We start from the raw sequence: 7498 nt of genomic DNA, 5'->3' as shown, positions 1-7498 counted from the left end.
CAAGGGCTTGGGGGCAGGAAAGGAGGTGTGATACACAGAATAATGACAACCCCTCCCCCCAGATATCCACAATCTAATCCCCAGAATCTATGAATGTGTCACCTTCCGCGGCCAAAGGAATCTGGCAGGTGTGATTAAATTAAGAATCTTGAGCTGGGGAGATTATCCTGGATTATCTGCCGGGCCCCTGTGTAATCAGAAAGATCCTTATAAGGAAAAGAAGGAGGCAGGAAAATCTATGTTTGTATGACCAGATTCTGAGTCATAACAAAATCTCAACAAATTTTAAAAACCTTAAATAATGCACAATATGTTCTCTGGCTGTCCTGGAACTAAGCTGGAAATCAACGCCAGAACAATACCTGGAAATTTTCCCAATGCTTCAAAATTAACGACACTTATAAATAACCTATGGGTTCATCAAAGAGTAAGTCACAAAGCAAATTCGGAAATGCTTTTTTGTTTTTGTCTTTTGAGGGATGCACCTGTGGCATATGGAGGTTCCCAGGCTAGGGGTCGAATCAGAGCTGTAGCCTCTGGCCTACACCACAGCCACAGCAACTTAGGATCCACGCCACATCTGTGACCTACACCATAGCTCACGGCAACACCAGATCCTTAACCCACTGAGTGAAGCCAGGGATCGAACCTGCGTCCTCATGGATGCTAGGCAGGTTCTTTTCGCTGAGCCACAACAGGGTCTCCAGGAAATGCTTTTAATTAAATGACACGGAAAACACAACATAAAAGAATTTGTATGCAGCTAAAGCAGTGCTTAGAGGAAAAACTATGTCATTAAATGCTTTGGTTAGAAAAGAAAGCAATAGCACAGGAAGAAGTTTCCCTTCACCCTCTTAGGGTCATTGACTGGATCTGAAAATTAAAATGACAAAGATGGATTCACAGGAGAAAAGTATGCAAGTTTATGTATTTATTTTGTTTTTTTTTAATGAATCATAAATTTTATTTCAAAATGTAAACATTGCAAGTTTATTTAATGTAAATTTCATGTGACCCGGGTGCTTTCATAAGGAAATGAGGACCTGAGTAGTTGAATGCTAGGTTTGATGAAGCGCAGACAGTCATGGGGAAATATGATAGGGTCAGAAAGCACGTGGTAAGTGTCATAAACTGGGGGAAAGAGAGCAAATTCTGTTTGTTCAGATTCTCATTAGGGTTCCTTTGTCTTCAGAGATAAGGATGCGCCCTTCCTCTGGGTACAGGCAGAGCATGTCTGACACAAGGGTCTATGATCTGTTTCAGGGGAAAGGGCAGAAGGAAGGTCACAGTGACCTCCCTGCTTTTGCTGTTTTCCAAACTCCTTCGGCTTAAAGTTTTCAATATGCTAAGGTGCCATATTTGGGAGTAGCATGTCCTGAAGCCCATCAAGGCCTCCCATCAATGATCTAAGCTTAGGAAAAGACAAAGTTAAGCCAACCCGAAGGAAATAAATAATACAGATAAGCAATCAAGAAAATCGAAAATAGTAGTTCCCGTCGTGGCTCAGCGGTTAGCGAACCCAACTACCATCCATGTCCGCAGGTTCCATCCCTGGCCTCACTCAGTGGGTTAGGGATCCGGCTTTGCCATGAGCTGTGGCGCAGGTGGCAGACGAGGCTCACATCCTGTGTGGCTGTGGCTGTGGTGTAGGCTGGTGGCTACAGCTCCAACTCAACCCCTAGTCTGGGACCCTCCATATGCCCCGCCCAGGGTGTGGCCCTAAAAAGACAAAAAGATGAAAAAAGAAAATCTAAAACAGAGTAACCATAGGGAAAAGAAAAAAAAAAAACAAAACAGTGACCTAAAAACTGGTTCCTTGGAAAAATCAATTAACATTGATAAAACTCTAGCCAGACTGACCAAAAACACAAACAAACCAAAATCGAAGAGAAGACAAATTACCAATATCAGGAGCGAAAGAGAGGCAGAGGGGACATGGGGAGTTTGTAATGGGTGCAGCATTTCAGTTTTGCATCTTGGTGGTCTCTGGTCATCCTGTGGCCTTTGTCCTGGTGACACTGACTAAGTGGTGCGATTTGTGCCTCATCTGGGGCCTCCATAAGTCTCTTTTCCAAGGTTCCTTGGCCAAGGGGGCTGACACTAGTCTTCAGCATGACTTCTGAGCTAAGCACACAGTTCCTGACAAAGATCTGCGATCCAAAGCCTGAACAATAAGGAGAGACTTCTGGGAGTCCCGGCTGTGGATCGGTGGTAACGAACCCGACGAGTATCCATGAGGATGTGGGTTCGATCCCTGGCCTCACTCAGTGGGTTAAGGATCTGGCATTGCCATGAGCTGTGGCGTAGGTCCCATATGTGGCTTGGATCCTGAGTTGCTGTGGCTGCAGTGTAGGCCGGCCACTTTAGCTCCGATTCGACCCCTAGCCTGGGAACCTCCATATGCTGTGGGTGTGGCCCTAAAAAGACAATAAATACACACATACATATGTACATATATACATACATACATATATATAAAAAGAGATTTCCAAATACCTTTAATGGGTAGACTTCAGTCTAAAGAGACCAGATGTCAGAGATTTATCTTCCTCCATAAGGAAAAAAAAAACTTGGGAGTTCCCTTCATGGCGCAGTGGTTAACGAATCCGACTAGGAACCATGAGGTTGTGGGTTCGGTCCCTGGCCTTGCTCAGTGGGTTGGGGATCGAGCGTTGCTGTGAGCTGTGGTGTAGGTGGCAGATGCGGCTCAGATCCCGCGTTGCTGTGGCTCTGGCGTAGGCTGGCAGCTACAGCTCCGATTCGACCCCTACCCTGGGAACCTCCAGGTGCCGTGGGAGCGGCCCTAGAAAAGGCAAAAAAGACCAAAAAAAAAAAGCAAAAACAAAAAAACTCCCTCCATTCTCTCATCCACTGCATTTTCTGTCATCCCTTTGAGTCCTCTTCACCTAAATTTCTGAGTCACAGACACTCATCAGATGACTTGAGGGAAAGAGCAGACATCAGCCAGTTCTCCCTGGCTCTTAGCTCATTGAAAGCACATCGAAGGTGATACAACCTAAGAGTTTCTGCTCCCAGGAGTTCCCGTCGTGGCTCAGTGGTTAATGAATCCAACTAGGAACCATGAGGTTGCAGGTTCGATCCCTGGCCTTGCTCAGTGGGTTAAGGATCCAGCATTGCCGTGAGCTGTGGTGTAGGTCGCAGATGTGGCTCTGATCCCACGTTACTGTGGCTCTGGGGTAGGCCAGCGGCTACAGCTCTGATTAGACCCCTAGCTTGGGAACCTCCATATGCCATGGATGCAGCCCTAGAAAAGGCAAAAAGACCAAAAAAAAAAAAAAAAAAAGAAAAGAAAAGAAAAGAAAAAAAAGAGAAAGTTTCTGTTCCCTTGGGCCAGCCATTTTTTGCCTTTTACAAAAGGTTATTGTTGAGGCTAGGGGATGCCAGGGTTTGTAAGTCTAAGGGCAACATACACCTCCAGTGCTCTGTAGACTCTTCCACTGCGGAGGGAAACAATGAATTTCCAATATTCTGCAGGAATTTGCCATAATAGTGGTATCAGAACTGAATAAAGAGGCCATAATTGGAGAAGGTGTATGTTTATATTTTAAGCATCCATGAATTAAGAAAAAGATGATGAATAAGAACCTACTGTATAGCACAGGGAAATCTACTCAATAGTTTGTAATAGGAGTTCCCTCCGTGGCTCAGTAGGTTAAGAACCTGACTAGCATCCGTGAGGATGTGTTTCGATCCCTGGCCTTGCTCAGTGGGTTAAGGATCCAGTGTTGCCATAAGCTCTGGTGTAGGTCACAGGCGCAGCTTGGATCCTGCATTGCTGTGGCTGTAGCATAGGCCAGTAGGATTATACAAAAGGATTTACAAAACCGAAACTCAAAAGATTTTGAAACCAAAGTTATGGTTACCAAAGGAGAAATGTGGGGGAGGGAAGAGATAAATTAGGGGGTTGGGACTGGCATATACACACTGGTATATATCAAACAGGTAGGTAACGAGAAGCTACTGTATAGCACAGGGTAAGCTACTCAATACTGTGTAATAACCTATATGGGAAAAGACTCTGAAAAGGAATAAATATGTATTGTAAAAATGACTTACTTTGCTGTACACCTGAAACTAATACAACGTTCTGTCAACTATACTCCAATAAAATTTATTTTTTTAAAAAAAGATGAGTTCCTGTTATGGCACAGCGGAAACCAATCTGACTCGTATCCATGAGGATGCAGGTCAATCCCTGGCTTGCTCGGTGAGTTGGGGATCTGGCATTGCCTTGAGCTGTGGTGTAGGTTGCAGACATGGCTGGGATCCTGTGTTGCTGTGGCTGTGGTGTAGGCCAGCAGCTATAGCTCTGATTCGACCCCTAGCCTGGGAACCTGCATGTGCAGTGGGTGTGGCCCTAAAAAAAAAAAAAGCAAAAAAAAATGACATGGGAGTTCCCTGGGGTCTAGCGCTTAAGAATTCAGCATTGTTGGGAGTTCCCAAATTGTGGCACCATGGAAACGAATCCGACTGGTATCCCTGAAGATGCAAGTTCGATCCCTGGCCTCACTCAGTGGGTTGGGGATCCGGCATTGCCATGAGCTGTGGTATAGGTCACAGACACAGCTGGGATCCTGTGTTGCTGTGGCTGTGGTGTAGGCCAGCAGCTGAAGCTCTGATTCGACCTCTAGTCTGGGAACTTCCATATGCCACAGGTGTGGCCCTAAAAAGAAGAAAAAAAAAAATTCAGTATTGTCGCCGTTTTGGCTCAAGTTCAATTCCTGGCCTGGGAATTTCCACATGCCAAGGGCATGGTCTAAAACAAAACAAAAGATGGTATGATTATGCTGAAAACTGAAAAGGATCTAAAGATAAACTTTAGGACTAATAAGTGTATTTAGCAAGGTTGCTGCATAGAAAAAGCAATACACAAAAATTACATCTCTACATACCAGACATAACGAAATATAAAATTTCCCAAAAAGGTGTAATTTTCTTTTTTTTTTGTTTTTTCTTTTTTGTTTTTTTGCCATTTCTTGGGCCGCTCCTGTGGCATATGGAGGTTCCCAGGCTAGGGGTTGAATCGGAGCTGTAGCCACCAGCCTATACCAGAGCCACAGCAACGCAGGATCCGAGCCGCGTCTGCAACCTACACCACAGCTCACGGCACGCCAGATCCTTAACCCACTGAGCAAGGGCAGGGACCGAACCTGCAACCTCATGGTTCCTAGTCAGATTCGTTAACCACTGCGCCACGACGGGAACTCCGCAAAAAGGTCTAATTTTCAATAGCATCAAAAACCTATAAGAGGAGCTCCCATTGTGGCTCAGTGGTTAACGACAAACTCAACTGGCATCCATGAGGACAAGGGTTCTATCCCTGGCCTCCCTCAGTGGGTTAGGGATCCAGTGTTGCCGTGAGCTGTGGTGTAGGTCACAGATGCGGCTCGGATCCCACATGGCTGTGGCTGTGGTGCAGGCCGGTGGCTTCAGCTTTGATTCAACCCCTAGCCTGGGAACCTCCATATGCCGTGGGTGCAGCCCCCAAAAGACAAAACACACACAAAAAACCCCTGTGAGTAAATTTAATAAAAAGTATATACAAGACTACTTTGGACGAAACCGCAAAATTTTATTGAGAGAATTTTAACAATCCAATACGTGAACAGCCTGCATGGTTACAGCTTGTCTTCGTTTAAACCTGTGGCTGCTCTTCACCTGTAAGATAACATAACATTTGGAATTATTAGAACTTTATTTAGAAGACACCAAAGGCATACAAATAACACTACACTTTTAGTTTTATAAAATGGACTAAAACCAGAACCCTAAGGGTGACTGACCCTTGACTTATATCCAGTTAAACCTGTATACAGACTCTGAAGGCAGACTTTCAGGCATATTAATATTTTCCAAACACACCACCCTTTGCAGTGATACAGAGAAACAGAGACAGTTCCAATTCAGAACTGATTAAACTCAATGTTTCTATTCCGAAGTGGTGTAAGTAGGAAGCAAAAATCTGTGTACTTTTAGTAAAAAGCCAACCAAACAACAAATTTAAAAAACCCAAGAAACAGGAGTTCCCGTGGTGTCGCAGTGGTTAATGAATCCGACTAGGAACCATGAGGTTGCAGGTTCGATCCCTGGCCTTGCTCAGTGGGTTAACGATCTGGCGTTGCCATGAGCTGTGGTGTAGGTTGCAGACGATGCTCGGATCCCGCATGGCTGTGGCTGTGGTGTAGGCCAGCAGCTGTAGCTCCAATTGGACCCCTAGCCTGGGAACCTCCATATGCCTCGGGAGCAGCCCTAGAAAAGGCAAAAAGACAAAAAAAAAAAAAAAACCTAAGAAACAAAAGAAGCTTTTGAAAAGTTCCTTTAAGTGTTCTAACTTGAGGAACGTCCTGGTGGCTCAGGTGGTTGAGGACCTGGCATTGTCACTGCTGGGGTGGGGGTTTGATCTCTGGCCCAGGAATTTCCGTATGCCGCAGGTGCAGCGGAAAAAAAAAAAAGTTTTCACTTGAAAAAACATTCTGAATATAGGATATCTAAAACAGTAATGTCACACTTAGAATTGCTTCAATGAAATAAACAGGCTAGTTCTGCATTTGTTTTGGTTCTATTGTGGAAAAGTGCCAAATTCTATGAGCCTGTGTAGCAGCCCTTACATGGTAGTGGGTTAAACATTTGTCCCTGTTTTTGTCCACACTCCTGTTGTAATTTTGACTAGTGACTCTTTATACACTTAAAAAGCATTCCGGGAGTTCCCACGGTGGCACAGCAGGCTAAGGACCTGGCCTTGTCTCTGCGGCGGCACGGGTTCAATCCCCAGCCCAGCATGGTGGATTAAGGATCCAGCATTGCTGCAGCTGGGGTATAGGTCAAAGCTGCGGCTGAGATTCAATCCCTGGCCTGAGAGCTTCCATATGCCACGGAGGCAGCCAAAAAAAAGAACAAAAAAAAAAGCATTCCGGTGTGTATTAAAACTTTTTTTTTTTTTGTCTTTTTTGCCATTTCTTGGGCCGCTCCCGTGGCATATGGAGGTTCCCAGGCTAGGGGTCCAATCGGAGCTGTAGCCTATGGCCTACGCCACAGCCACAGCAACGCCAGATCTGAGCCGGGTCTGTGACCCACACCACAGCTCATGGCAAGACCAGATCCTTAACCCACTGAGCAAGGCCAGGGACCGAACCCGCAACCTCATGGTTCCTAGTTGGATTCGTTAACCACTGCGCCACGACGGGAACTCCATTTTTTTCTTTTTTTTGCCTGTCTTTTCTAGGGCCGCGCCCATGGCATGTGGTGGTTCCCAGGCTAGGGGTCCAATTGGAGCTACAGCTGCTGACCTACACCACAGCCACAGCAACGCCAGATCCAAGTCACATCTGCCACCTACACCACAGCTCATGGCAATGCCGGATCCTTAACCCACTGAGTGAGGCCAGGGATCGAACCTGAAACCTCATGGTTCCTAGTTGTATTCGTTAACCACTGAGCCATTACGGGAACTCCTGTATTATCACTTTTATGGTTACAC

Source organism: Sus scrofa, chromosome X (assembly GCF_000003025.6).
Source record: "Sus scrofa isolate TJ Tabasco breed Duroc chromosome X, Sscrofa11.1, whole genome shotgun sequence".
Taxonomy (NCBI): Eukaryota; Metazoa; Chordata; class Mammalia; order Artiodactyla; family Suidae; genus Sus; species Sus scrofa.
This window is presented reverse-complemented; position numbering follows the sequence as displayed.